The 19,530-nt window shown below is 40.4% G+C and overlaps 1 long non-coding RNA gene across 1 annotated transcript in view; it reads left to right on the top strand.

Moving 5' to 3' along the window:
- The first annotated feature begins 966 nt into the window (after window positions 1-966).
- Window positions 967-19,530, top strand: part of LOC130682580 (uncharacterized) — a 179,420-nt gene continuing 160,856 nt past the window's right edge. The window contains exon 1 of the long non-coding RNA XR_008995825.1: window positions 967-1,190. This is a non-coding gene — a long non-coding RNA (uncharacterized LOC130682580). The remainder of the gene's footprint in view (window positions 1,191-19,530) is intronic.

Below are 19,530 nucleotides of genomic sequence, written 5' to 3'. Positions count from 1 at the left end.
TAAGGTTTGGATTAGAAATATTTCATCCAGCGTTCTCAAAGCATTTTATCAGCCTTTGGAATTTTCTCTGACTTTACCAGGGCTCCCCAGGGGAATCCCCACGATGTCTTAATGGCTTGGAGACAGACAGGATAATGCTGCACACCTCAGGGTTTCCTCACCGTCTTCACATGTGCACTCTGCATAGCCTCTGGGTCCAGGTAAAATGCTGGTGCTGGTGGCTGATTTGAAACATGAGCCTCCCACACATCTGCTGATGACACTGACTATGGCAGAGAAAGTGACCCTCTACAAATTTTATTTGGATCATAAAAATCCATGCTGTGCACCACCTCTTTAAGAATCTGTGCCATTAAATGTGGCTAGATCCAGAGTACACTCCGGAGGAAGCCAGAAAGGACATTAAAATGCTTAGTCTATGACACACTTCCTTATTTTTGTCATTTTGACATTTATATGTTGTTTCATTAGGGATTTTTAAGAGAAGACCCTTTTTCGGCAAGGAGTTTTCCCCAGATCTCCATAAGAATCAACAGCTTATAATCAACAGCTGTCAGGTTTGCGTTTCCACTGAGTTGGACCACCTGCCGGCTGTTCACCTCTGAAAGGGTATTATGATACAATTGTTGTTGTTGTTTGTTTAAAAAGTTTCAGAACCCAAGGAAAATATTAGTAATGAGTTACTTAACCTGCAGTGTTTACTGTTCCCACTCAACTTGCAGATGGTGCTCCAGTGGCCAGAGGGAGGGAGGGTTCATCTGACGCCAGCACTATTTTGCACTTGTTTTGAAGATGAACCATAAAAATAGGCTTGGCAGTGAGGACTGTCCTTGTGGGAGGAGGGGTGCACAGCATTACAAAAGCCATTTAAAAGGAAACACAACTGCTTCTGATGGGTGGAGTTGAGTCACAATCTCAGTAACCCATAGTACACTTGGAGCTGAGGTGGGTAGAGCAACAGATCCTTTGAGCATGTGTGGTTCAGCCTTGGCATTTTGAGGCCTGTTTGCCGTCTGCTTTCTTCAGTTACATGCACGCCCCTCTGACTAATGGAAATGATGGCTGCAAATTCTCGTAAGTGGCCATGTGAGTACAATTTTCTAGGTCTTATTAAAATACTGGACATCCTTGTGCAGGCTCTGATTACAAGATGGCCTGCCTCTCCTCAGGACTTGTGGCCCGAGAGCACGGTGAGCATTGTTTGCAGCGATGGGAACATCTCTGAGTGGGGGGTGTTCCTGATGAGATTATTGATCACAGATTACAGGCATGTGCTTGAATAGATATCCCGTGATGAGTGGGATTTCATAAAACTGCCAAAATTCTTTCTGGCCATGAGTTTCAAAACACATAGGATGAAGATGTAGGCAAGACAGCATTCTGGGGCTGACTTGGAATGATTTGGGAGGCAGAATAGAATGGGAGAAAGAATTCAGAACTTGGCCACAGACAGATTTCAATTTGGAGCTGGATTAAGTCTCTCGCTTTGTGACCTTGGTTAAGGCAGTTAACCTCTTAGTTCTCAGTTTCTTCATGTACAAATGGAACTAACGGTAGGTATCCCACAGGCTTTTGTACTAGAGATAGTATGGATAAAGCCTGGTGGATGATAGAAAGGACAGTAAATGATTATTTGATTAATGAATGAGTAAGCTGAGCTGACCAAACCTCTCCAGAGTTCCCTCCCTTCCAAACCTTTCCACTTTGCTTCCTAGAACTTCCCTTTGGGGATAAATTCTTTCTTATACATTCTCAGTCTCTTCCCTGAACTGACTTTCACTTCCTAGTTAGCTGAAAACCTGGCTTTCCCCTGAGCACACGGCTGCTTCTGTCGCTAGATTCTACCAACCCGCACGCCATGGCTTCAGTCTGGGAAGTACTGTCAGCACCCTCTGGACTCCTGCAGGGTCCCTCATACACTATGATCTTACTCAACACAGCCGTCAAGGTCAGCAAACCGCGTGGCACTCCCAGATTCCCCCTCCCCTCCTTCTCTGGGCTCCTCTTTCGCCCTGTGCACGCTGAAGTGCCATGTATCAAAATCATATAAATTGCTCCCCTTGCTCGTGCTTGGGACTCAGACCTTTGGAGATTTACTCTCCTCTGGGCCCACCAGTGTAAGATACAACCTCAACCCTCCAAGGCCTCCGAGTGCTGCTTGGTTCTTCCATCAGCAATCCAGTCCAGGTTTTCCAGTTTTTCCATAACACTATTATTGTATGTATAATTGTGTTTCCTCTTTTGAGGCTCACGTATCCAATTATACTGCCCTCTGCCCCTCCTTACTGCAGTTTTGTACCTTCTGCATCATTCCTTCTTTACCAGTGAAGACACTGGCATCTGGTTCAATCTTCTGTATCCCCAAGTCAGGATTTTCCATCATGCAGGGTAAAAACACCATCCACATGATGACTTAGTATGAACCTGGCCACTCAGTTCCTTAATCAGTGTGGTTCCTAATTTTAGTCTCCACTTGACTTAACTATCTACTCCTATGGCTACTTTCTAGACTTTGGTGTCCTACTCATTCTGGTCCCATGGTTCATTTTCAACCACTCTTTTGAAAGACTCTTTGGCTCCTTGGGCTCATTATCCTTTTATCACAAATGCCAATTAAATCTCCCCTCCCCCTGAACCATGGGTCTGGACCCACTGTCTTATCTTTGCCAGGCTACTGAGTAGATGAGGTTGCTAAAAATGCAAGGTCTTCAGTCTTGATGTGCTTGGCAGTACTTTTTCTATTTTCCCAGTCAGCTCTTTATCTCTTTATCCTTTTTTCATGATCGTTATGACAAAGCTCCTCTACCATATTTACATGTCCTAGCCAACAATGTTCTCACTTATCTTAGTAGATGACCTTGTGTCTGACTTCACTGAGAAAAATGGCAGGCATGAGCGAGTAAGTCCTTCAACTTCCTGTAACCAAACTGACCTGCAACCATGCCTATTTTGCCACCACCAAACCTTCCTCCTCACTGTTGCCAGAGAAACTTTCTATCTTCTAAAGCTCAAATATGATCACACTGCTCTCTGCCTAATACCATTCAAAACCTCCCCTTCTGCCTGTGGAAAATGTCCAGACGTCTTGGTAAGACAAAAAGGTTCTTAATGATCTAGCTCTAGTTTGCCTTTCTAGCTTCATTAAATATTCCTCCACTATTCCCACCTCAGCCTCTACTTTTCAACTGCACACACACACTTTTTGAAATTCTATGCACTGTCTTCTGGCCTTTGCACATAATATGCTTTCTGCCTAGAAGTCTCTCTTCTACCCCTCATTACCCTTGTCCAGCTAACTCCCTCTCATCTTTGATGTCCCATCTGAGGTCTTGCTTTGTAGAGAAGACTGCCCTGACTGCACCCAGCCCCCAAGTGTAATGTAGTCTTTGTCTGTTTTTCTCCAGATTTGAGCACTTAATTAGTGTATATTTCAGTTACCTGCTTGACGCTAAAATATAGTTTGATTCCTGAAGGCAGGGGTGGTTGTCTCCTGAGCACCTGCTACATGGCAGACACTCAATAAATATTTTCAGAATTAATACCAAATGAACAAGATAATGCCTTAGCTGAATCTTGGAAGATTGCAACCGGAAAAGTAGCAACCTGAAGAACTATGGGAAAGGCATGCCTAGCAGGAGGAATCAAGGAGAGGGCAGGAATTTGGTGAGATGGATGGGTAGAAGCCTAGAGAATTTGTGAGAATTAAAGGATTTGGACTCCCAGATGCTATTGAACAAAATAGAACAATCTTTTTAGTGAACCAACAGATGGTTGACTGGATTGATTTGTCTAATTAACTGGTCAGTTCAATGAAAATAGTACAGTTGGTTGTAAACCTTAGATTGTAAAACTCAGTGATGGCCCAGCAAATGCTGATCAATATTCTTGAAATAAAGAATAATTAAGAAGTAGAGTATTAAATCTCTCTCAGTACTAACTCTTTCTTTAATTCTGGAAAACCCTTACTTAATTGTTTCTTCAAATATAATACCTATGTCATTTCCTCCTTTCTTTCTTAAACTGGGATGTTACAACAAGAGGGATCTGTGAGTTTTCCCATAAAGGGACAGATAGTAAACATAAATAGACTGTGTGGATCATTCTGTTCTTGTTGCAACTGCTCTATTCTACCCCTGTAGCCTAGAAATAGTCATAAAATATAAACAGACTACTGTGGCTGTGTTACAATAAAGCTTTATTTATGGATTCTGAAAATTACACTTGAATATAATTTTCATGTGTCACAATATATTGTTCTTCTTTTGATACTTTTTCTAACCATTAAAAACTATAAAAATCACTCTTGGCCTAGAGACTGTACAAAAACAGGCAGAGGGCTGGATTTGGCCTGTGGGTCATAGTTTGCCGACCCCATTTTAGAGCATCTCAGTCTATAATTGGTATCTCTTAGTTATTCTGTTTTTTGTTGCCTTGGTCTCTTTGTGCTTTGTTCTGGACAAATTCCTCAATAATACCTTCTAATTCCATGATTCTGCTCTGGATCAAGTCCAGTCTAGACTTTAACTTGTCTGTACAAGTTTCTTTTTTAATTTTGATGGCTATATATTATATTTCCAATATTTTTAATTGATTCTTTTCAGACTCGCCTGTTATATTATTTCTGCTGCTTGTTGTTTCACAATTTTTTGCTTTTTTAAATAAACTGTTTTTCATTTTCAGCTGCGTACCTTCAAGTTTTGTTATGCTGTTCTGTAAAATCCATTTTATGTGACATGAATTCACATTCCTAGTGTTAATTTTTCAGATGTCTTTCTTAGCACTAGATTACCTCATATATTTTGAAATTTTGTTATGTAGGCTTATTTTGAGTGGGTCTTCTCAACTGTATCTCTCTCCTCAGGGATACATACCCCTCTGTGTCTAAAGGGTTTGTGCTAGAGACAGCCACTTTTGCTCCTACTTTACCTTTGTTCCCTTTGCCCCAAGTTCAGAATCAGATCTTATGATGATAGCATTTTTTAGTCCTCCTTAAAATGATATTAGGAATGTGGCACTGAGTCAACGGATGACTTAATTTGAATAAGTTCTTGTTTGTGAAGCTGAATGTGCCTCTACCTTGTTTCTTAGATCCATAGCCATAGAGGAGGCAAAACAGGAGAATAGTTACCCACCTCCACTCTCAGTGTCATTTCATCATTAGGGGAGCCTCACCTTAGTCCCTAATTTCAACCTCTCATTTTATAAGGAGCTGAATTCCTGGCTCCAGTGCATAGCATCCAGTTGTCCAGTTTCTCCAGCCACACTTATGACTCTTTGGATTTCTGGTTCAGGAAGGTTTAGCTATTGAGCTCAGTTATATGACTCTTTATTATTTCTGCAGATTTGGGGAGAGTGACTATAACAAAGTGTTGTCACTTTTCACCATTTTACTATAAATAAATTTACTTATAAAGCCTTTGGTTTAACTACGGGAATGTAATCACCCTGAGGGTAGGGCCTTTGTCTATCCTCTTGGCTACTATATTGCCATAGTGAGCACACAAGAATACTATTGAAGAAGTGATACAGATAATGACAAACAATCTAGATGTGCAGGCTTACCTTGTTTTAATGGGCTGTGCTTTGTTACATTTCACATATGTTGTATTTTTATAAATCGAAGGTTTGTGGCAACCCTGTGTCAAGCAAGTCTGTTGGCACCATTTTCCAACATTTGCTCATGTAATGTTTAAATGGTTTTGTTATTTTCTGTCACATTTTAGTAATTCTTGAAATATTTCAAACGTTTATTGCTGTATTAGTTATGGTGATCTGTGATCAGTGATCTTTGATGTTACTATTGTAACTGTGGGGTGCCACAAACTATACCCATATAAGAAGGCAAACAATTGATAAATGTGTGTGTTCTGACTGCTGCACTGACTGGCCATTCCCTCCCTCTCCTCAGGCCTTCCTTTTCTCTGAGACACAACAATACTGAAATAAGATCAGTTAATAACTTTATAATAGCCTCTAAATGTTAAAGTGAAAGAAGAGTCACATGTCTCTTACTTTAAATGAAAAGCTAGAAATAATTAAGCTTAAGAAGGCATGTCAAAGGCAAGAGAGGCCAAATGTTAGGCCTCTTGTGCCAAACAGCCAAGTTGTGAATGCAAAGGAAAAGCTGTCGAAGGAAATTAAAAGTGCTATTCTAGTAAACACATGAGTGATAGAAAAAAAAAAGAAAAGAAGAAAGGAACAGCCTTATTGCTGACATGGAGAAGTTTTAGTGGTTTGGCTAGAAGATCAACCAAACCAGCCATGACTTTCCAAATAGCCACGACTTTCCCTTAAGTCAAAGTTTGATCCAGAGCAAGTCCCTAACTCTCTTCAATTCTGCGCAGGACTGATTTTCATAGCTAGAGAGGAGAAATCACTGTCAGGCTTCAAAGCTTCAAAGGACAGGCCAATTCTCTTGTTAAGAGCTAATACAGATGACGACTTTAAGTTGAATTGAAGCCTTTGCTCATTTACAATTCTGAAAATCCTAGGATCCTTAGGAATGATGCTACATCTACTCTCTGTGCTCTACAAGTGGAACAACAAAGCATGAATGATGACAGTACATCTCTTTACAACTGGTTTACTGAATAGTGCAAGCTCATTGTTGAGACCCACTGCTCAGAAAAGATTTCTTTCAAAATATTCCTGCTCACTGACACTGCACCTGACCACCCAAGAGCTCTAATGGACATGGACAATGAGATTAATGTTTTCATGCCTGCTGACACAACATCCATTCTGTAGGCCATGGATCAAGGAGTAATTTTGACTTTCAAGTCTTATTATTTAAGACATTTCATAAGGCTATAGCTGCCATAGACAGTGATTCCTGTGATGGAAGTGGGGAGAGTAAATTAAAAACTTTCTGGAAAAGATTCACCATTCTCAATGCCATTAAGTACATTCATGACTTGTGGGAAAAGGTCAAAATATCAAAATTAACTGGATTTGAAAGAAGTGATTCCAACTTTTATGGATCACTTTGAGGGGGGTTCAGGAGTTCAGTGGAGGAAGTAATTGCAGATGTGGTGTAAACAGTAGGAGAACTGCAATTAGAAGTGGAGCCTGAAAATGTGACTGATTTGTTGCAATCTTATGACAAAACTTTAAGAGATGAGGAGGTGCTTCTCATGGGTGAGCAAAGAAAGTGGTTTCCTGAGATGGGATCCATTTCTGGGGAAGGTGCTGTGAAGGTGGTTGAAAGGACAACAAAGCGTTTAGTTGTATTACAGGAACTTAGTTGATAAAGTAGTGGCAGGGTTTGAAAGGATTGATTTCAACTTTGAAAGTTTTATTGTTGGTAAAATGCTATCAAACAGGATCACATGCTACAGAGAAATTATTCATGAAAGGAAGAGTCAACCAAAGTGGCAAACTTCACTCTTACCTTATTTTAAGAAACTGCCACCGCAGCGCCAGCCTCCAGCAACTAGCACCCTAATGAGTCAGCAGCCAAGACCCTCCACCAGCAACAATGTTATGAATTGCTACAAGCTTAGATGATGGTTAGCATTTTTAGCATTAAAGTATTTTTTAATTAGGGTTGTAGATTTTTTTTAGACGTAATGCTATCGCACACTTACAAGACTACAGTAGAGTGTAAACATAACTTTTACATGCATTGGGAAATTAGAAAGTTCACTTGACTCACTTCATTGCGAGTTTTGCTTCATTGTGGTTTTCTAGAAACAAACCCTCAGTATCTCCGAGTATTCCTGTATATTAAAATCTAATCTTCTGCTTTATGCAAGTTGCAATTTTATTTGATGAGAAGCATAATTAGCTCCACACTCACCTATCCATTTATTCCATGTAGTCACTGCTTGCAGGAGGTATTTGTGGAAGCCAGGCATGGCCACATATTCATAAGTTATTCTTCTGCCTCTTATTAGCATTAGTCTTTGCACCTGTGAGCAAAAATAAACAGAACTATATAAATACCAAGTATTAACATCATTTTTATTATAATGTTATTATGCTACCAGTGTTAGCAACTGTAAGGTAAAAATAAAGGGAGTTGAAGCCGTGACAGAGGCATTTCTTGATGTCCAGTTTGGCTGTCCTTGCTACATGGAGGCATATACCAGTATACCAGTGGAGACCTTAACTGAACCTCTAGCACTTCTGTGGCTTTGTAAAGCTGCTTGCTGTTGTAGTTCACAGGCATTTGTGGAGCATACATAGCCAGGTCCTGACCCTACTTCCAGACTTCTTGGAATATAGAAGTCCTAACTGTCCACTTGGGTAGATGGCCTCCAACTATCTCCATGGGAATGTCAGCCTCATAGGGTTTAGGAATTAGAAGCCCGGTAGACTGGCCAGGGAAGGCTGCACATTGCTAAGACCGACTCTCTGTGATTTCTTTGTCTAATTTGACAAGGTTTGAGAGACAATAGCTCCTTCGGAATCCCGCTCTCTCTGGGTGCAGCAGACGAAGAACTTGCCACTTTGGCTGAGAACTTCCCGGCAAGTTGAGAGACAGCTGCGTGCTTGGGGAAGGGGCACAATCTGTATAGTGCTTGTGTCTCTGTTGGAAGTGTGTGGAGCTTGTTGAGCCCGTCTCAGGGAGATTTATCTAACAGAGAGGCAACGAATATGTGTTAGGTATTACTATTAAGAGCTAGCGTGCTCCCATTCTAAGCCATGCTAAGTGCTGGAGAACAATTTATATCACCAGCTAGAATAGTAATATTGGGAGCTTACTGAGATGACAGAGTAATCTAGTTAGCTAGACTACTTTTCTATATTGAAAACATAAAGTATTCCACATCAAATCATATAATCTACATTTTCCCTTTCTCTCTTTAATTTGATTATGAACTATTACCATGCTTTGCCATAAAATATGAAAGTTTTACATTTTGATAGTTTTTCAAATGCTGATTTTACTTTCTGTGCAAATACTTCATATCTTTCCAGCATAATTATTTAGCAGCCTTTTCGGGTTAATTATTGTCATTAACAATATGAGTCCTATGAGGGAATATCAATTAAAATATGCACAGCTGAACTTTCAAATGAGTAAATAATTTAGTTTTGGAAAATGACTGGAAACAGCAGGGTAACAGTCAAAAGGGGAACAATTATTTTAATGCTTATTTGACAAATGAGTCATTTCTACAGCAAATTAGATTCTTATCATAGCACCCCTACTGGTTACCACAGGAAAGCTGTTAACATGAGTTTTTAAAATAAAAGCTGTTAAGTTATGCATGCAAAGTTAAGGAAATCATTTGTATGAAGAAAAGGTGATTAGGATATGCATTGTTAGCTGATAGAATACTGCCACTGGGATCTAATTAGGGCCGTAAATCACACAAAATGATGTGTGTATATAGGGCTTGAAGCATCAGAGTGATGCATGCCATTGACAATGAGATAGATGATTCTCCCTGTCCTGACTTTCATGGCTGTCCTTGTCTTTGTGCTGGCCAGACTCTCAAGTCCTAGTTAATGCCAGAAGGGCCTGAGCCACAGGAGTTTACCACTGCAAAGGATGCTGGAAACATTCCAAGGTGGACCTCCATTTCTTTCCATTAGGAAAATGCTCAGGAAAAACAGAATGGCAAATAGCCTTGAGATGAGTTCCAGCTTGTATTTTTTCAATTTAGTTTGTTTTTTCATCTTTAATTCAGTGGTTCTAGAAGGAAAGAAGAAAGGGAGGAAAAAGGGAAAGGAAGGAGGAAGGAGGGAAGAAAAGAAGAAAGAGGAAAGGAGACATTTATAAAAACTAGACATTCTCTCTCTGAGATTAATAGTACCTACTTCAGGTTCCATAGGGTTCAGCAGAGGGGTTGAGGCAAAGCCTATTTATAGATGTTTGGAGTTTGCAGATTTTCTTATTTGAAAGCAGATAAGCACATGTATTGTTTCCTTAACTCTCTTGCTGGTGTGTTTGACTTCTGCTTATACCCTCATGCCACGGATCTCTGTCTACTGGCCACAGAATTGATACCGCATTCCTCAGCCTGTGTGGGAAGTTGCCTTTCCCTGTTCTGGATAGAATAAGTTGGAGTGAGGCAGCCTACCAATCGCAAAAATCAGACCCCAAGAAAGGATCTGGGTCATTGCAGACCTGCTGTATCAGCATCACCTGGGAAATAGGTAGAAATAAAAATTCTCAGGCCCCACCCCAGGTCTACTGAGTCAGAATCTTTGTGGTTGGGGTCCAGCGGCGCTTGTGTTTCCACAGGTGCTTCAGGTGACTGAGGTTCACCCTGGTTTGAGAAGCACTGATCTAGGCTAGTGCCTAGAAGAACTGATACTAATTCATTCAGGTAGTTACAAAATGATTCCAAGAGGTTTCCAGGAATTAAGAGCCCTTATAAGACATCAACCCTAGTACCTTCCACTTACCCCAACCGTTCACCTAACTACAGGTGTGACCACATACCTTCAGCTTAATATTTTCAGGGTGTTAGTTCTTCATGGATAAATGAGGGTGAAACTTTGCTTACACAGAGGCAGGAATTCAGACTGATTAACTTGTAAATGAACTGCCAGTTTTTGATCTGATTTTTAATATGGTCAGGAAAATTAAAACAAGTAGGAATACACTTGCACTTCAGTTTTCTTGAATTCTTTCAGAATTGTCACTTCTGAACCCTTTTGCCATGTACGCTTTCTGCAGAGACCTAAATTTCAGCCTGAACTCTGGTATCTATACTTCAGGTTTGAAGAGTCCACTTTCAGGGTTACACCCTCATGTCAGCTTTTCTAAAGCTCTTAGCCTTGGAGAAAGTATCTCTGTTTTTCCCTCTTTAAACTACCACACCCACTGAATTCTGACTTCATCCTATTCTCACCACTGAGAAATATGATATTTGTGTCTGTCTTGAAATTCTATCCAAATCACATTCCTTTATTAAGTGCCTTTATTTCCCATCTAATGCTAGACCTGAGTGGTTTCTTTGAACCATCTCATGCTGATGCAGTGAGGTTCCGCACCTAGCAGCTTCACTAAACCAGTTCTGCTAATCTAAAACCAGGGTCAAAGCTCCTGGGGTGGGAGTGGGGCTGGGAGAACTGGCAGTCAGTTGGGGCTCTATCAAATTTTTAGCAACCTCTGATTGATGGTGGGGATATCTTTCAAAGGCCCAGCAGGCAAGGTGAACATGGAGTTCACATTTTAGAAATACCTTGTTTAGATTTCTCCCTTTGGGCAAAGTTTAGGAGTGTCTAACTCATATCTGATTGGGCCTTGAAGAATGTCATCAAGATAATCTTTATTTGAGACCCCTAAGAGCCACCACCACTTCCCTCACATGATCTCTGTATGGTGATTATAGTTTTGTCTAGCTTATTTCAAATAATATATTCCTCACAAGAATCAAGTGTATTTCCAGTTAGTTAGTCTAGTGTCAGCTAGTTGAAGACTTTCATTTAACAGATGGTGAAACTGAAACCTAGAAAATGAAAGGATAAAACAAAAGGCCATGTGACTAATTTATGGCAGAAGTGGGCAGAGAACCTAGGCTTTTGGGTGTCTGGCTCAGTGCACCATAGGGCTTTCCAGGACCTGGCAAGATTTAGTAGTCATCATCAGAATAAATATCACTTAACTTATCAAAACCCCAAAACAGCCCTGTAAAGTAGCTTGCTATTGTTCTCATTGCACTGATGAGGAACTGAAGTTTAGACACCTCGTAGAACTTCCCCTCCGTTACTTAGCTGGTTAACTGCAGACCTGGACTCAGACCCACGTCTGATGACCCTGAAGCGCATTCATGGAACCACTTCCTTGTGTGTTGATGTAGTTCATGGCTTCTGTATAAAATGGGCACCATTGCTTTTTCAGTGTTACTGTTAATTTCTAGGGCTTATACCTCAAAATGTATGTGCTCAATCATGACAGTAAGGAGAATGTGAAGGGACTGTTTAAAGGGCAAGTACTATGGAGATTAGCACAGTTACAACCCCTTATATATGTGTAATAAAGATAACAAAAAATGCAATCCTGTCTCATCCCTTGGGAGTTTTCCCCATAGAAATGGCCCTCAGAGGCGCCAAGTTTTTGCAGAGTTCTTAATTCACTCTGGTTCTCTTTGGAAGAGGCCTTTTTATATTTATATAAATACAGTAACTTACACAGGACCCTCCTTCAACAGGGAAGTTGAGATATGCAGAGAAATCTGGTTTCTGTTAAAACACGGACTACTGCTGGAGTCATTCATTTCCAGTATCCCGGGCAGATTCTGAGCCCATGTACTCTAAAGACCATGTGACAGAGGTAGAGGCCTGACAGCAGTTAACCAAGCAGGTAAACACTTGGAGAGATGATTTGGATTTGGGGAAGGCACCCAAGGCTAGAACCTTTAAGAGGTCATGATAAAAATTGCATCCATGTTTGTCTTTCTGCCTCTTGACTTTTGCTGTCAGTTTCTACTCAACTCATGCCACACAACCTCTGTGGAAACTGCCAAGATCATATGAGTGACAGAGCCTCAGATCCTTCCTTCCTTCCTCCCTCTGGTCTTCCCTGCCTCCATTCCTTCCACCCTCCCCGCTCTCCCCACTTCCCTTTCCCCCTCTTTCCCTTCCTTCTTCTCTGTTTCTCTTTGTCACTCCTCTCTCTTTCCTTCTTTCTTTATTTCACTGGCCTTTTAAGGACTTTTTATTTTTAAAAAGTCAGTATTAAAAAAAATTGTCACCTGCATAAGCAGTTCCAGTGATGTGAGTTCAGCCCAATGAGAGGTTGAATTGTTGATATGAGTCCAATGAGGAATAAAGACTAGTTACGAGGGGGTCTGTTTACACTAAGAGTGTCCTCATAGTCCAGAGGAATGAATGCAGAAGTTTGGAGTGAAGCACGTGGGTCCCCTGGGTGACCTGCATCTGTGGTGGATGGTCTCTGTGTGTGAGTTACATAAATAGTTTCTGAACAAGAATCAGACTTTGTTCCTATCTGGAGGTTTAAGCAGGCTGGTCCCTTTTAGATCCTGGGAGTTAGATGGACACAATTTCTTGGAACCACTTTTATAAACCAAAACACAGCACATCCATGTTCCCAATACTTCTTGGAATGATGACACCCAAAGTCAACCTAATGTCCCTCAAACTCTTAAATCACTTTCTTTCAGCATCTTCCTCTCCTCTTTCCTCTCCTAGGTCTTTCCACTTCTCAGCTTTTTCGTATCCTTGCCAGCCAGAACCTCACTAGCATGCCGTAATTAGCCCTACTGCTCTTACCAGAGTCTCCTAGTCAATCAAAGCATACCTGCCTCACATTCCTTTCCCTCAAAACCCTCAGGAGTAACTAAAGCCAACAGGACAAATCAATCAGCACAAGATACTAATGCCTGATTGCTTTGTGTTAACAACACACTACATTTTAGGGAACTGCCATAACAGATTCCTTGACAATCCAGGAGAGAAGAGATTTTTAGCACACAAAGACCTTCCTGCAGTGTCAGAATTACAGAGTGCACCGCCTGGGCTGCCATATCACTCTGCCTAATTGCTGGGACTACTCCTGTAATGTGCTGTTATTTTCTGGTTTTGTTACCTATTGAATGGCACCTATTTTAGCAGAAGAGTCAAAGAAATTCCAATTCAGCCTTGTTAGGAAGATATTTGAAGGATGTCAGAGCAGCCTTTGAGGTAGCTCTTTGACAGTTAGAGATTTCACATTGACAATGCTCCTGGAGATGTCCCCATATTTCCAGTGTATGTGACGTTTGGGATGGATAGGAGAACCCTTGATTTGGTGCTCTAGGGAAAATGAGAGGTCATCCATCTTTCTAATATATATTACACCTCTTACTGATATTTGAGTATCAGTGGATGTATTCCCGCACATGGAACAAATAGATTTGTTGGACAATTCAGCATTCATAGCCCATAAGTAGAGTATGAATGCATGGACTAAGAAGAGAAGCTGAATGAAAAGTTAATTATTGGCCACTGCAGAGGCCACTTTTTTATCCTTTTCAATCAAACTGTCCATGCATTTTGATTGAAAACTAATTTCATCAAAATTTACGTGGTGAGGTAAGCCATACAAAAACTAGAAAGTGTCAGACACTGCCCTTGCCCTCAAGCATCTCAGAGCATGATCAGTGCAAGAATTCCCAGGGAATTGTGGTGTGAGGTGGGGTACTCACCAGAATCATGGTGGGGTGAGCTTTATCACAATAGATTTGCTTTAGCATCACCCTACATCTTTTGGTGTCTGCACTTTGAAAGCACTTCCCCAGATAATTCTGATGGACACCTCTGGGTTAAGATTAGGGTTGGGCCATAAAGAAGAACTCTCTAGCTCCAGGTGAAGGTGAGTGGAGGACAGGGTGAGAGTACCATGGATTGGAGTGGTCTGAGGGCCTGAGAGCTGAGAAGTCTGGGTTAACCTTAGAAGGACAGGTAGGTTTTGAACAGAACAAGATAGGAGAAGAGCATACTCCACAAATTTGTTGAGCCATTAAATCCATATTTTATACTTGTGAAAAGGCAAATCCCTGAATCTTATCCTAGAGCTAAAGGATCAAATCTTGTGGAGCAGATCCTAGGAAACTATATTTAAACTGCCCCAGGTAATTCCAATAGTTCAATAATTTCATCAATTTCTGCACTCTATCTTGATTTCAGGAATCTTGTTGGGATTTTCAAACTGTCTCTGTGAAGCAGGAACTAAAACAATGTGGTGCCCATTTTCACTTGAGAATGGTGGGGGGGCTGATGATGGGAGGGTTGGGAGGGTTTACACTATGGTGAGCTTCCTGTGCCAGTCCGTAAATTTTGAATTTGTAAGTGTGAGAGTGCCTTCAAACTTTTTGGGAAGGGGAAATCCAAGATAATAGGTTATTTTGCAATAGAGGTTGAGTGGTTATGTAGCCTGACAGAGATCCCAAGGGAAGAAATGAAAAAGGTGAGAAAGCAGCTTGGATAGCTGAATTAGTACAGGGAACCTTTTGTTTTAGTGTGAAGAGCCCAAGAAAGAACTACAGATGTAAGACATAGGCTGGATCCATGGGCAGAAGGTCAATAGTGGGACAAGCACAATTGCTTGCATTTGCCATCCCATGGAGAGACCTACGGGGGGCTGGGCCGTCAGACACTATGAGTCATGCTCTAGGAGAGGACTAGCCAGCTGCCAGTCAGCCAGGGGTTAACCCCATTATTCCTCCAAGAGCAGTCACCCAAGCTTCGGAGGAGTGGGTGGGTTGGGAGTGGAGGGCATACTTTTTCTCCAGCGCCTGTCCTTAATCTAAATATGCAGTTTTGTAAAGGAACAATTGAAGAAGACAGCTTTCCAGAAATCATTCAGTGAAAGCCCCTTCTCCCTCTCACATCATGGTGTTTCAACAGGTAGGATGACCTCTGAGAGATTTTAGTTAGAGGCCGCCACACTTTTGGGTAAACCACTCTTCAGATTACTTCCCAGGCAAACTCTTCACTCTATACATAAACTCATAGTCACTTTTACATAAAAGTACTTAATACTGTCTTCTCTGAAGATTGGGGCAAAAGAAAATAGGCAGGATCTCTCTCTGTCAGTTAGGTTTGTGTTCATCTGCATGCTACAGAAAGCTGAATTTTGGTGGCTTAAACAAAATGGGAGCTAGTTTTTCTCCCATAACGAGAAGGTCAGAAGTAAGTTATTGTTAACGTTGGTTCAGAGGCTCAATCGTGCCACGGCTGACACCTGTGGGATCCCCTTGGTTGGCCTTTCTCTTAAGGTCCGTGGCAAGTCCAGCCACACATGGGTATTCAAGGCAGGAAGAAGGTGCAGAGAGGAGTGCATCAGGCACATTTGTCTTATTGTCGGAACAATGAAGGCATTGATGAAGTCTCTTCCTCCAGCCCTGCAGACCTCTTAACTCTTGGCCCAGACCTAGGCACATGGTCCCCCTTGACTTTAGTGTAAGTTGAGAAGATGAGTCATTTCTCCCTCCAATCTTCTTGGAGGGAGTTGGCAAGGGAGATGGAAATGGTCTTGGGTTGCCAAATATCAGTGTCTTCCTTACTACTCAGACTCATTAAATCAGAGCAGGATTCTCAACCTTGGCTGCACATTAGAATCACCCAAGAGAGCTTTACGAATCCAGAAGCCTGGATTACACCCCAGACCAATTGCATTTAGATCTTTTGGGTTGAGACACAGGTATCAGTATTTTTTGAAGCTCCTGAGGTCAGTTTAGTGTACAGTGAAGGTTGAGAAGAACTATTGATGTAGCTCACACTCCAGGATTCTTTTAAACAAGCTCCCTGGGTAATATTGATGCAGGTGACTCATAAATCCCTTTGGAAAACACTGTTAAACTCTCATTCATTGACAGTTTTATTTATGTATTAACTTGAACGTATCTGCTGAATGCATACCGTATTTATGGGTTTATACTGTTGCTTTTCAGTTACTTCTAATCCCTTCTGATTTTATAATACTTTACAATGAAAATACTTTTATATATGTGGTCTCATTTAAACTTCAGAGCTAGGCTATGAGGCATTATTATTTCAGTTTAAAAGACAAAGAAACTTGATACTCAAGAAGGTGACGTGAGCTGCTCCATATCACTTAGGTTTGAGTTAATGTGTGGCAGAGGTGTCACTGGGAAAGAGGTTTTTCGTCTCCACATTCAGTGCTCTGTCCATGGGAAGAGAAACCCACAAATACACTACAGCTAAGGCATTGTGCAAACTGAAATACATTTTGCAAAAAATTTTGTGATTCAAGAAAATGGGAAACATTGAATGTCCAGTTACTATCTAGAAACTACATTCTCAGTGCTGTATTGCATGCGCTCATTCATTAGATCTACTTAACAAGCCTATTTGGCAGGAACTGTTACTTGCACACTGCTTATGAGGAAGCTGGAGCCTTAGTTACTTGTCTAAAGTCACAGTGTTAGAAGGAAAAGAAGAGCCCCTGCATTTGGTTCCAAACCTGTGCTCTTAACTCAGAACTGCCTAGTACAGTTGAGCAGGTTTTTCAGTGTATCAAGGGGCCCAGCGAAGGGGTGAGTGGAGGCTGAAATTCAGCCCAAGCTCATTTATCAAGCCTCTACTCTGGCACAGGCTATATGCTCCTAGAGGGACAGTGTTTCTGTAATGCCTGTGTAGGTAACCTGTAGCCTGTCTATGCTGCAGCCTTAACCACTACCCATTGCCTTTTTTTAACATGACTTCATTTCATTCATTTGTCTACTCACTCATCCATTCACAGACATTTATAAAGGGCCTTCAGTCTAGGGAATGTCTAGGAGATATTGACCAATATAGATCTTGGACCTGTCCTGCCAATGTATGTGCATATTATTCATTAGAATTCATTCATCATACACCAAGGGTATGATTGTAGGGACTTTTTTTCTTACTATCCTTTTTCAGTAAAGCAATATGTATACACAATAAGAAATCAGATAGTTTAGAAAAAACAGTGATGAAAAACAATCCTTATCGTGCCCCCATTCTACCCCTACTAGAGGTTCTTTGACTCTGGTTTTACACTTGCTAATTCACAAAACATACTGTGCCTTAAAGATGCTTTCAGTCCTATTTGGCCAAGGGAGACCAATGGGCTTGAATTAGAATATGTGGTTCTGGTTTCCACCATGTATGTAGGGCTTCAGAAACTCTAACTTATTGAAACATATTGTAATTTTCTATCTTCCTTCTTCTTTGCCCTCTTTTTTCCTCTGTCAAGCTCTTTGCATCTAGAATGGTGTCTGACATGCAGTAGGCATTTAATGAATGTTTGTAAATGAGTAAAGGAAAGAATAGCAATTATACCTAATATTTATTTGACCTGACAATTTTCAAAGTGCTCTTCAGAAGCTAATCTTACTCAGTTTTAATTAGTTATGGATTTGATATTATTTTCAATAAATTGAATCCATCTTATGTATATGGAAATTGTTTAAATGGTATAAAAGAACTTACCCAGATGGCAATATGGTAGGCAAGTGCCTGAACTGACCTCCACTGAAAACAACTAAGTATGCTGAAGAAAATTTTAAGAAATCTTATTTATAATTTTTCTAGGAGCTTGCAAGCAAGTAAAGAATACCTAGGCATAGAACTGGATGATGGTGGGAGTCCAGATACTGCCATGAGGGCATTTTCTGGGTAAAACTGATCATCATTCTTCAATGTCTTGTAGGGCTTAGAGTTTGGGAGACAAAGCTCAGGACTCAGCTAAGGCAGAGAATGTAATAGAAGAACCTCCAGAAAGCTGTGCTCCATGGGGCTGCACGGGGAGTGCAAGGGTGAATTAAAAGTAAAACTAATAATCTCTCTGCCCACATAAGAGACCTCAAGGAAAACTGTCTCAAACCTTGGCAATGAACTAGTGGGGTGGGAGTGGGGAGGGAACTTCCTTGAAAATTGATAACCATAAGCCATCTCTCATGCTTTGTAGTCCAAATTTATATCATCTGGGTGGCCTAAAATATCTCAAGATGCTAAATTTCTTTAGAGTTTTTCAACATTGGTTATGCCTCATTCACTGACTGAAGCAAATATGAAACTCTTTTTGAGTAAGGCACCCCAGGCCTCAAAGATTTTCACAGGTAAAATTCTAAGGGTAATTAACTCTTTATAGTAAAAAAAAAAAAATCATTAAAACATACAAAAAAAATAAGACATCACTAACAAGATCAAGGTGAGACAACAGATAGCAAAAAGAATACCTTAAAAAACCTTCAGGTTTTAGAAAGATCAGCCACAGGATATAAAATATTTTATAAAGCAAAGTAAAATATGAATAAAGAGCAAGCAGATTGGTAAAAAGAATTTCTAGGAATAAAAACATGATAATATCCTACTGGCTCTTCATATGTAATGGTATAATAGCAACACATTTTTATAAACATTATGCATGTTTTTAATACCATTTCTGTTATAAAGTCTTAATCTATATACAACATTCTGTTGACATGATATTTGCTGAAGACAGTTCTATTTCCCTTTCCCTAACATTTCTATTTGGGTATCAATTTATACATGATCGTGACACTTCAGTTTTAAGAACCAACCACAGTGAGAACAATGCTTGTTTCTGTGTAATGACTTAATGGTATCTTAATGGTATACTCTCTGAAAGGTAATTCAGCATATGAATGTTTATTTACTACGAAGAACTGATAATAATACCACCTTTGAAGAGTTGTTCTGAGAAGACTGTAGTGATTAAGACCTTGCCTACTGGAATCAGGCTGACTATGCTCATATTCCATCTCTACTACTTCCTAGCTGTGTGAGCTTGAACAAGTTTCTCATTCTCTCTGTGTTTCAGTTTCCTCATCACAAAAAAGGAGATACTATTAGTACATGTCTCATAATGTTAGAGGGGCAAACAAGAATGCATATAAAGTGCTTTGCACATAGGTGGCACATAATAGATGTTAATTATTAAGATTAGATAATGTATTAGTGTTTGGTACATAGCAGGCAGCCCATAAATTATACTTCATTAATTATTGTTATTCTTAATCAGAAATTATTTGAATTTATTTGTTAAGGTATTCCATCTGTTAATTCTAAGCTGAAAAGTGCCTTATAGTTCAACTAGTCCAGTCCCCTAACTTTACA

This window comes from Manis pentadactyla, chromosome 2, assembly GCF_030020395.1.
Source record: "Manis pentadactyla isolate mManPen7 chromosome 2, mManPen7.hap1, whole genome shotgun sequence".
In the NCBI taxonomy this organism is placed as follows: domain Eukaryota; kingdom Metazoa; phylum Chordata; class Mammalia; order Pholidota; family Manidae; genus Manis; species Manis pentadactyla.
This window is presented reverse-complemented; position numbering and strand designations above follow the sequence as displayed.